This window comes from Teleopsis dalmanni, chromosome 2, assembly GCF_002237135.1.
Source record: "Teleopsis dalmanni isolate 2A chromosome 2, ASM223713v2, whole genome shotgun sequence".
Taxonomy (NCBI): Eukaryota; Metazoa; Arthropoda; class Insecta; order Diptera; family Diopsidae; genus Teleopsis; species Teleopsis dalmanni.
In genome coordinates this window covers 9,335,549-9,347,467 of record NC_051847.1, presented here as the reverse complement: position 1 = coordinate 9,347,467, position 11,919 = coordinate 9,335,549, and positions in this window count along the sequence as shown.

Genomic DNA, 11,919 nt, shown 5'->3' with positions numbered 1-11,919 from the left:
TACCAAAGTCATCACGTTAAGTAAATTGAAACAGCTGCTGCCAGTAAAAACATTCAGCGTATTTACATATTTACACAAAATATTGTACAGACATGAATATTTCAAATTTACAATAAAAATATATAATAAATATTAATTGCTTAATTAAATTAACAAAATAATTAAGTTATTTGAAATAACACCTGACAAACTAAATGTCATTTACGGATATATCTGTGTCTTATGAATTATAATCTATTTTTGGTAAAAATGCATAAAAACACTTCATTTAATCTAATTAAAAGATAAGATTAACAGATTTCTTTCTTACAAAGCTGAAGTGTTAATAATCCATATAGATTTCGAAGAAAATGAGTTATATCTCAATTATAGGAATACATAAAGCGTGTAAGATTCGAGTTCTAGGAATGTACTACAGTCCACCTAAGGGGGAACTCTTTGGGAACGAAATTAAATGTCGATTAGGAAAACAACTTTGCATGTTTCAAGAATGAGGTCATAATATTCTCGCAATATCTACCCTTACAAAAATACAGCCATGATTACGTTTATATATGTATATCAATACGAACTAAAAGTATTAATTTGCTTGAGGGTCTTACCTCTCCTGACATATTAAAATTTTGAAGTAACATTAATAGTGATAATGAATTTATGAAATACTTTTATAATGTATAATATATATAATATAATAATTATATAATATATATAATAATATATTCAATATATGTACAAACCATGTATGAAAAATATTTAAACATCTCATTTTGATATAGAGAATTCATTATCATTTGAAATGCTTAAAACATATTTTGGTAAGCCTTTATTATTACTATTGGGATCAGAAGTCTCTATGTGTTTTACGTGATTACCTGCCTGCAACGGCTTAACATCACGTTACTCAAAAGCAAACGTCTTGATACAAAGCATCAATAAGCGCCCCCTTGGAATTAACTTCCGCAGGTACCTATGAAGAAATGTGTATAGGTCATAACTTCCATCTTGGTTTAATGCGAGGCCTACCTACAACCTCTGCTACAATGTGGGCTGTAGCACCCGGTGGTGAAACCGCAACTCCACGGCGAATGTGAACCAAAATTAAACATTCTTTCCGCGTAAGTTTGGGTATCAACCACAGCCACCACGAGTCCAACACCAATGGTCAGCACAGCCGAAGCTGTCGGGCCACTGACCCCCGTGGTACTAGATCGGATCATCTCTGGTCAGATGGCGCAAGTGCCGTACTCACTTACTACCATACGTACTTCCTATACAAGTACCGGATTGGCACCGGAATTTTAGTCGCCTTCTACGACAAGCATATCTACTGCGGGAATAATCTAAATCCCTTACCCGCAGGGGGAACTATTGGGACCAGGGGGAGGTCAATGGATCGAATACTACTCCTCCTTCTGACATTAGGAGGTCCTCAACGGCTGATATTCTGGCTTTCATTTGGATGGCGGAATGTCTTCTATTCGGTTAGGGTCTGTTGCAGCACAGAAGATCAACCATGGTCGCTCCAATTCGTTTGGAACTGATATCCTGTTTATTTCCATTCTATTCTATTATATTATTACCATTAGCAGACTGTGCGTTTTTATAATTAAACTCTTGGTAATATCAATTTTTGAAAAGACTTGCCTAAGAAGCAAGTATTGGAAATATTATAATTTTTTAATATAATAAGTGCATTGAACAGTTGATAAGTATTGAAATAGTGTGCACAATATATATTGTGAATATATATTAATCTCAAATTGGGCTTATATGTAATAGATGTAGAGATATTGTGCATAGAGACATTTGAAAATTAATGCTATTAAAGTTAAAATCCTAAGTGAAATCAAAAAAATTATATATTATACAAAAAAAACTTATAAAAAAATAGCATTTTAATGACACTAATGCTAATGATAATACTAATGATCTAATGCTATACTAATTTAAGCACGACATGGTCATTCTTTGTCGGAAAATCGAATGATTTAATATTTACTGGATACTTATTGGTAATATTACTAGGGAATATATAATCAGTGATACATGCATTATTATAAACTTTTTTCGATAATGCATTTAACCTACTAAGTTAAAAATTTTATTATCTTTCACAGCTCTAGTAATGTCCTATAAGTATCATTTATAAAATGACAACCCACTCATTCTCAGCGAAAAGATATTAAAATGTATCAAAGCTGTTATGCTTAAATTTAACACATTCTTTGGCGACAATGCGTCACGAACGAAAACAAGAGCAAATGATCTGATGAAGCGAACTCCAACAGCGGAATCGCAATTCTTCCAGCAGCACCTCCTCGCCGACAAGCTCAATTTGTGTAGACTAGAGAGTAATGTGATTGTTTTCGTATTTGAAAACGATTTTCCAAATGAAATCGTCTTCCATCAACACACAAATAGAATTTTCATTCTTATTTTTGTGAAAAGTTTTCTTCATCTAATTTCGCTCTTTTCGCTTTTCACTTTTCACTTTTCAGTTTTCAGTTTTCAGTTTTCACAAAATATGAAGACTTTCCGGACAACGCACACAATTTCAAAACCTATCAACATGTCCACAAAAAGAACAACAACAATAAAAACATCTACAAAATTGCTTGTAGCGGCAGAAACAAGATTAGAATAGCTCCAAATTCCTCATACCGGACAAAAAATGTTCAACTCGTAGAAGGTGGTGGGCGCGTCACATGAAGCAACAACGCATGTAGGAGGCGGCCGCTGTAATGGCTGCGGAAATTGAAAAAATCAATTTTTTTCTACTTTTTTATGATTTTAATTCGGTCGCGGACTTAAAACGTCGTCATTGTAGTGCTTATGTAGGATAGCCTCTAACTATCTGCTGATATTTGGTGAGGATGGGGGATCATTAGTGTCATTTACTTTTAGGGCCCGTAATGGCGGGGTGTTACGCATAACTTAATATATTCTTCTAGTTGTGTTCGTTCGGCTGTGTGTACGATGTCAACTGATGCTACTGTTAAAAGATTTGCTGATTCCGGTGAGGTAAAAGCTTTATGCGCTCTTGACGTGATTTCGAAAGAAAAGTATTAAATAATTTAGCATTTCAATATGAAATGAAAATAAAATGAAAATAAAATGAAAATTTCAAAAATTAAATTTTTAACATTTTTTATGTGTTTGAATTTTTATTTGACAAAGATTTAGCAATAGCAATGAATTTTGATAATTTATGGCATTATTAGTGACATTCGAAAATCTTAAATAAAAAATGTATACCAAAATTTCTCAAGGAATAAGAAAGAACAATACTTTTATTTTAATTGGTTAGTTTCTTGGCAACAGTTCTAACTGAAGAAACATTTTTTCGATTGAATAACATAAAAAAAAGTTTGCTAATCCATTGCTATTACGAAAGCTTCTCGTAACACCTACTATACCATGTACTTTGGCACTTTCTAACTGAGCTAGGAATTTAAATTCACAAACTATATAATAAAATTGAAATTAACTTAAAACTTAACACATACTGAGTGATACCTTATCACTCAGTATACTAGACTTTGCAACTTGAAATCCACAAATTTGACGCTGATATAATATAAGAAAGGCACACATCAGATTGTGTTAAAAATTTCTTTAAAGTTCAATCAAAGCCTTAAACTAACCATATATTGATCAAAAGTCTCATTCTGTGAAGAATCTCTAAAAGAAATCTGTAGATATAATATCATGCCCATCTTTTAGACACTCTAACATATAGATCACCAAAATTTATGAAGTTGATTTATATATATTATATACCATATAAGGTACATTTTGAAGAATTTTTTCTTCATTTACCTATTTTAACGAATTGCAGTTAAAAATAGAATATCTGCACTAAACCTAATAAAAATACTTTACGACGTTGCCCAGTATATGTATATGTTCGGTAAATTGAAAGGTACTAGTTATTGACTCGTTTTTGAAGAGAATCAGCTTTAAGCAGAAACAAATTTTAGAAGTCAATTCGGTTATCCGATCCTTTTAAAAAAAATAGATCGGTTAGTTGTATCGCTTTTACAAAAGAGTTCACTTGTTCTATTTGTGGACTATCAGCCCACATCAACCTTTTTGATGGCTGGTGAAATAGATAAAAAATATACTCAGCAATGTTCCTATTGCAGGTCACCTCACTCCTAACTCATAACAATGATAAACTAAAATGATTCTGTCTTACTTATAGAAGACCATTTTATAGCTTATTATAAAATACTGGTTAGTTTGCATAGTAAAATCTGGTTAAAAGGAGAGTTTCTGGTAGATAGGTACACATGCTCTGCATAATTATTATAGCACCTTTTGTTCACTTAGACACTAGATTATAGCCCAAACTTTGTATTTAAGGTCAACACGTCTAGTAGCTTAAACTAAGCGAATATATGCTATCTAGTGGAGTCTTTGCCTATGTCTTTAAAATTTTAAATTAAATAAAGTAATATTTAATTAACATAAAGTTTCTAAAATTAAATTTAATTTATATATTTTTTACCTTTTAACAAATACAAAATATTTTGTATTTCAAAAATATTTGTTATTTATCTCAGACGTATACACCACCAATAACTTTGTGATTTTTCTAATTTATTTATTTATTTATTTTTATTGTATTAATTAAATTCGTCATTCAAATTTTGTAATAAAATTCTAATTTATTGACATTTGACAAAAAGTCTTAAGTATGTGCATAAATGTATTGAGATTCGTTGAATTTTAAAATATTTTGTTTCTGGGTTCATTAAAAATGTAAAGCAGTTCGAGCAATTCTCTATTTGTATTATATTTCTTTCTACCAATGTTACCAATTCAAATATGGGCGCCTATAAAATAAATGGACACATTTACATTGAATTCATTTCTTCATACTCTGAAAACACTGACAAAAAAATTGCTGTTGTGTTGAGGTGACCCGTTTTTTGGGTTTAGTTTAGTAAAGAACTATAAGAAGCACAGAATCAATTAGTTGATCTGACACTGGCATAGGCCAAAATAGCTCAAGGTACGCCAGACAATGCTCGATGGTCTGGTACAAGTTGCATACCAAATTTAATCAAAATCTATCTAGTCCATACACACTAAATATGCTGATCGGTATTAGTTGCTGCCAAAAAATATTTTATGATCTTACTTGAAATGTATTTCATTCATTCGGTTCATAAGCTAAATATGTTCAGTATTTCTTATTTCTTATTTTTTATGGTGTAAGATTCTACACATTTTCGAACTTTTTTGCTATTTGCCGTTGTGGTCACCTGAATGATTTTAAACGATTAAATTTTAATCATAAAATTTTTATAACTTCAACAATATTACGAATTTAGATTATACCATATACTATATCCTATATATACACATACACATGTACACATTTGTTTAATTTAGTGTTTAAGGTAAAGTGTACATATGCAAATATTTATCGTTAAATTCCAAAGACGTTCATAAATTAATTCCATGTGAAATATTTTAATAAATTAAAATTAATAAAACATAATTGATTTTATGAAAAATTAGTAAAGAGATGTTTGTTAAACATATATTAAATTTATTTTAGGAATTAATTAATTACTGTAGATTGCTTGAAATCCAAGGCGTTTAATACCTTCATCTTCAAATAATCCTCTTCGGGGACTGCCACCTTGACATAATGAAGAGGCCCAGTAGTTGGGTAGGGCCTCCCTTGTCGGTAAAGTCGAATGAGGAGTAATGAAGCTAAGTAGAGTCCACAACGTGGCGTCGGTATTCATAATGAGCGGCTGCAAAAGGCGTCTGTTCTCTAGGTTAGGAGCGGCCTATTTAAAAGTGACCTGTCACTACATGTAAAGCTTACAGGATTGACATTGCGCTTGTAACCCATCATCAGGGCTCTGCTCCCTTCTTTAACTATTTTCCGGAAATAAAACGTGATTCTAAACCCGGCGAATCCACCTGCTTCGGTAGCACGCACAACGGATTTGGAGGTGCGAAACTGATACTTAAACAGAATCTGTTCGTTAAATACAACTGTTACCACACGGCCCAATGTGTCCTTGGGAACGCAATGGATTGAAGAAGAATATCTTTACATAATATTAATCAGGGTTAATCAGGGTTTACATAATATTAATCAGATCAGGGTTAAGCCGGGTTAAAAAGACAGTCAGTCTAGTTGACCAACTCATTAAGATCCTATTGTTTTATTGTGATACAATTGCTCAAAGTGCACGATATATTAAATCATTGTGCTAAACATCTCTGTGAGAAATTCAGACATGTTTACTTAAAAAAATTCACTTTGCTTCTAGCTAGAGCCGGACAGCTCTAGCTGTCATTTCATCTTCTAGAGAAATTTGAAGATGACTTTTGTATGTTAGGTTAATATATCACATTATACTATCATTATTAATTATATATTAAGTTTAATATAATAAAAATTTTAATTTGTATAAATGACTTTAATACAATTATTCAAAAAATAGTCCCACTTACCACTTGTTATCTGATTTACTATCTCGGTATGAATTTCTAGTACTCTTTAAACTTTTAAGAAAAAGTATAGTCACTGTATGAAAAATTATATTTTTCCCATTGTTACAAATGCACTAACTTCAACTTCAAATGACTGAAACGCATAGATCGAAATGAAATTGTCAATTCAATCTTTCAATTGTTATGAAAGATAAAATATTAAAACGTGCATTTGCTGTCGTTGGATTTCTTTATTTTAAAACCCACAAATTTGTAGTAGTCCTGAAAGAGATACATTGGAATTCCCACTATAAATAACACTTCACGATATTAGCATATAGCAGTCTGGGTGTATTTTCTGTTTGCAGATCTCAAGAAACTAGAGGGTTCAACAGACTATATCAATGACATAATTTAGCCAGAATAGGTCACTTCAAGGATCCAAATATGTTTCAATATATTTTTTGTCTATCTAGAAATATATTTCTATGCTTTTGCTTAAGTATAACCTATTGTAATCTTAATTGTCTTACACATTTATAATTTTAAAGCAAATGTAAGTTAAAATAAATCCATGGAAAAAGAAAAATGTATTCAATATTTTAAGGGAAAATGGTACACATTTCTTCGCCTTTAATCCATATTTAGTCACATATATAAAATTTATAAAAACCTAATATTACTAGTTCTTTTATTTTTGAAAGAATTTAATTGAGGCTCTTACTCTAACGATGGGGTGCACTTTCCTAACAGTTTGCTCCCGTAAGAAATATGGTAAGCATTGTTGATTTAAGGGAACAATACTCCTTATTTGTGGTTGATATATTTACAAATTTTTATTTAATTTCTGGTTTTATGGTCGTAATTAAAGCATACGAAGCAGTAAGCAGTACTAAGGAGCGATTGTAAGCACAAACACAACCGCTCGTCGCAAGTAATTGCCCAAGCAGCAAGAGTCCACTTAAAAGTAAATTATACGTGTTGAGCCGTACCGGACCATGTTGCAAGATTAACACAACCAACAGGTTCAACTGACGCATAAGAAGTGTCGTAGCAGCTTGGAATATTGGATGAGCGTAGTGGGAAAGGGAATGGGAATGCAGTAGGAATTATGAATGATAAAAAATTAAGTTTTTATAAAATGACATGGCTTACTAGCAGTACGGCTATATTGGAAAAATTACGATAGCAGTTTGATGTTCAGGAGTGCAGGGAAAACGAGTTGCTCTTAAGCTTAAGGAAGTGCTATGTTTATAGTGCAACTTGTACTTCCAGCTAGTCTTGTACTTAAAGTGCATTGCAGCCTATCAAATGTAAAAATATGCTTAGAGTTGTGGAATCGGGATGCAATATTCATAAGGTGAGGAATTTATGAGTAAACGTTATGTGCGTATGTTAAGTGTAAAAAATTGCATTTTAAAATATCTTTATTAATAAAATAACTGTGAAGAAAACATAAAACGTTTATATTAATCGACTTAGTTTTCCTTTATAATGCTGAATGTATGAAAAATAAATTACCTTTATATCTTTAAATTTATACGTAAAACCGAAGATCTTATTATGACACATACTTGTACTACTAAGCCTACAAAGAGAAAGGTATTCATTGTTTTAGACGTAAGGTGAATATTGCTTTTGAATGCTAATATAAATTTCATTTCAAAGTACACTTGCTACCTATAGATAGTTTTTTGCGTCAATGAATGTCATAATCGAACTCATTACCCAAAAATTATTTATAAAATCCGACTCACCTAACTGTACATATCCTCAAATATGATTGCTGGACAAGTGTACCTCAGATCTATCCAATACTGACATTAGAGGAAATAGTGGATGCTTTCTGGATATACCTATGTAGAAGTGTTAGTACCATTGCACTTATTGATGTAAAAAAATATAATGATCTCTGTGGACGTTTTTAGATAGTGAATATATACTAGTATTTACTTTTGTTGTAATAATTTTTTTTTTGCGCGCCATATTATGTTAAAAAAATAAATATATTATTATAATTTCCACACACCCTACCTTTTGATTTGATTTGAACACTCAAAACTGTGTGTTATGTGCTATTATAACATGCAGTTTTCTGTGGTGAGAATTCTGTATTGGCAGTTTTCTTGTTAAGGAAAATACTTTTATGTGATGAAACACGATTTAGTGTCTAAGGCATTTACTTTATGCATTAGAGTCTGAGACCAATTCGATGATCTAATGTAATAATGCGTTATTCAGCATATTTTATAGAGGTACAGTTTCAGGCCCAGATTATCTTTCTGACAGAATATATTATATATTTCATTTGTTTTAAGAGAATGCAATTCTGAATTAGTATGAGCAGAATACTAATTTGAATACTAGTTTGTCAGAACACTAGTTTGTTACAGAATCAAACATTTTCAACGCTCTGTTTTTCTACAGAATCTACTTTTATACACTCATGATACTCAACTCTTTACGTATGTCTTTATTCCTGACATACCATGGTTCTTGCAGCATACTTCTCAATAGACTATGCTGATAACTTTGAGTTTTCTACCGGAAAGTAGTTTAGGTCTAATTACTTGTCTATAGAGTAGAGTTTTATTTTTCATGCGCAGCTCTCCTTGTATTAATGGTTTCAGAGTATTCAAAGTTATATTACAAACTATTTTTTTTGCGCAAAGTGGTTAGAAAGGATGCTATAAACAATTCGATATTTCAATTCAAGTGGATGAAAACAGAACGAAGAAAGCAGTATTTTACTTGAATCTATAAATCAAAAATATAAAATATAATTTGTTTAATTGGTCAAAAGTGATCTAGTGATCTGTCAAATAGCTGTTTCGTCATCCTATGTATGAAAGATTAGTCTTATTGTAGGATTTCGGTTTATAGTTTATGGCTGTATCATTATACCAGTATAATGGACCAATTTCAATTTCTCTTAAATGAAAAACAAGCTGTTGAATCTAAACCTCAATAAATAACAGAAGTTTTTGGAAAAACATAAATAAAAACTTGATGCAGAGACGGAACGGATAAATTGATCCTAAAAAGATACAAAGGTATGTAACACTTGTGTCAATCAAAAATGACGAATGTTAAACGACTATGCGAGGTGCTGCACAGAGGCAACATAAGCAAATATCACAATTTGTTCTGGTGTTGGTATTGTAAATATTGCATTTGTAAAGCGACACTTGTGATCACACAATAATAACGTTTAAAGTGTCAACAAAATGATATGACATTTACAGATCATTTCATTTAATTAACAGTTGAAATACAAAAGAAAAGATCTCGTACGGTAACCGATGGACGGACTATTATTTATAGATATTCAAAAAAAAAATAAGCTATTGAGTTGACATATTTTTAAAAATGATCAATAATGAAAAGGATCTTAGTGCAGAATACATTGATCTCAGACTTAATGATATTGAAATGAAGAAAACTAATTTGTTCAACAGCCAAAAAGTATAAAAGAAAATTTATGATAACGTTCTACGATACTAAAATTCTTCAAATATAAACGACAAAATACAATAGTTAGAACTGAGGACAATATGCTTACTAAAAAAATATTAAAAATATAACCCCGACTCCAGCACTAACAACTGGAGGCAAAAGTATCAATAGATAGAACAGGGTCGAGGATGACTAATCACTAATTATGATAAATATATGCATAAGCTAAAGTCAAAATGTTAAGTGTTTACATTAAAGCTTAAACTTAAACTGTAAACGCTTTAATTAACATTAAAATGTTAATTTAAATAAAATGCTTATAAAAGTCATATAAACTATACATAGACTTTTTGCAAGGCTTTCCGAAATATATATCATAACGTACCTAAAGGACATATATACCACAGAACATTAACTACTGCATTTTTTACTGACTTTCAGTTCCTAATTTGAAATATTAATTTAATATAGTGCAGTCAGCGTATATTGTAGAAGCACATTAACTTAAATAGTTAAATTCAGTTAAATATTATTGTATTTTTATTGTTAATAAATTAATGAGGGTTTAATTTATGTAAAAGATAACAATGGCAGGTGCAGAGCCATCGCTTTTCTCATATAAAAATATGAATATTTGAAACTATTCTCACGAGCAAAATATTTTAACTACGAGTATTTTTATTCATTTTATATAAGCTATAAAACTTAGAAATTTATATGAATATGTATTTTCTTTATTAACGAAAAATGTTAATTTCTATAGCATTTTTTGGTAATTAAGAAAACGGTGCGGTTTTAAAAACAAGAATCTAGCTCTGAAAGTATCTACCACGGCACAGCAATAAATTTTAATTATGCAGTTTGAAAACCGAAGATATTTTGAAAAACACACCAACAGCAACAACAACAGCAACAAGTTTTAAGTGTGTCACTCGTTCTTATCGAAAAGTATTGTGTATCGAAACTAATTTTAAGCATATTCATAGACAAAGGGCCAAAATATCTATGCATCTGAAAAGAAGAAAAAACAACATAAATATTAACGGCCTGTGAATTGGTTGGATATGTTCAATATAAAAAGAAAAAAAAAATCAAAAAAAAAGCAACAAAATAGAAAAGACTCTACCACTGAACTTAACTAGAAACAAAACTATAAATTAAAGTATTTCTATTTTTCCAATAATGAAAGACTTTGTGTTTTAATTACGAATACGTATCTACCTTTTTTCCTTTTTTCCTTTTTTCTTGGTTTCTTATTTGCGCTTGAAGAGGATTCAATGAACTCAAAGTGAACAAATCATGCGTGTGCCGGCATCCTTACTATATAAAAGAACTGTACGATATAAAAAACGTTTCGAAATGTGTGAACGAAGCCAACTATAGTAAAGGCAAAAGCATATCTTCGAGATTCTTTGGAAGACGTCATCGAAGCACTTAGCTGGTGTCATATTACCACTCATAAATGAGTATCCATGCTCATTTTGAACTTATAGTCAATACAAGACACATATGTTCGCTTTGTTTTGTTTGTCTAATACATAGTCTTACACTCTATACTCTAGAGTTCGGATCTAGCCCTTTGCATTGGTGCCTTGCAATTGCGAATGTAGCAAAATATTAGTAAATAACTTTTTAAGGCTAAAGAAGAAGATGTCAGGTTTGTTTTGGCTTCAATGTGCTTACACTTACTAAATACATAAATATGTTACATTAGTTACAAACAAGTGTATGTACATAGAACTCTACATAGAAGAGTGAGTTTACACATTTATATGCAAAGTACAACTGACAAGTGTCATATTTCTGTTAAATAAATAAACATTGATATATCCTGTTCGCAGTGTGTGAAGAAGTACTTGTTATTATAATTCAGAACACTGACACTCATTGCAATGAAACCTCCATTAATGTATAGAGCGGTAATGGAATTAGTAAATTATTATTATATATCTTTAAAAGAGTAAAAGGATGACACTAAAGTTATAATCATTCATTAATTAA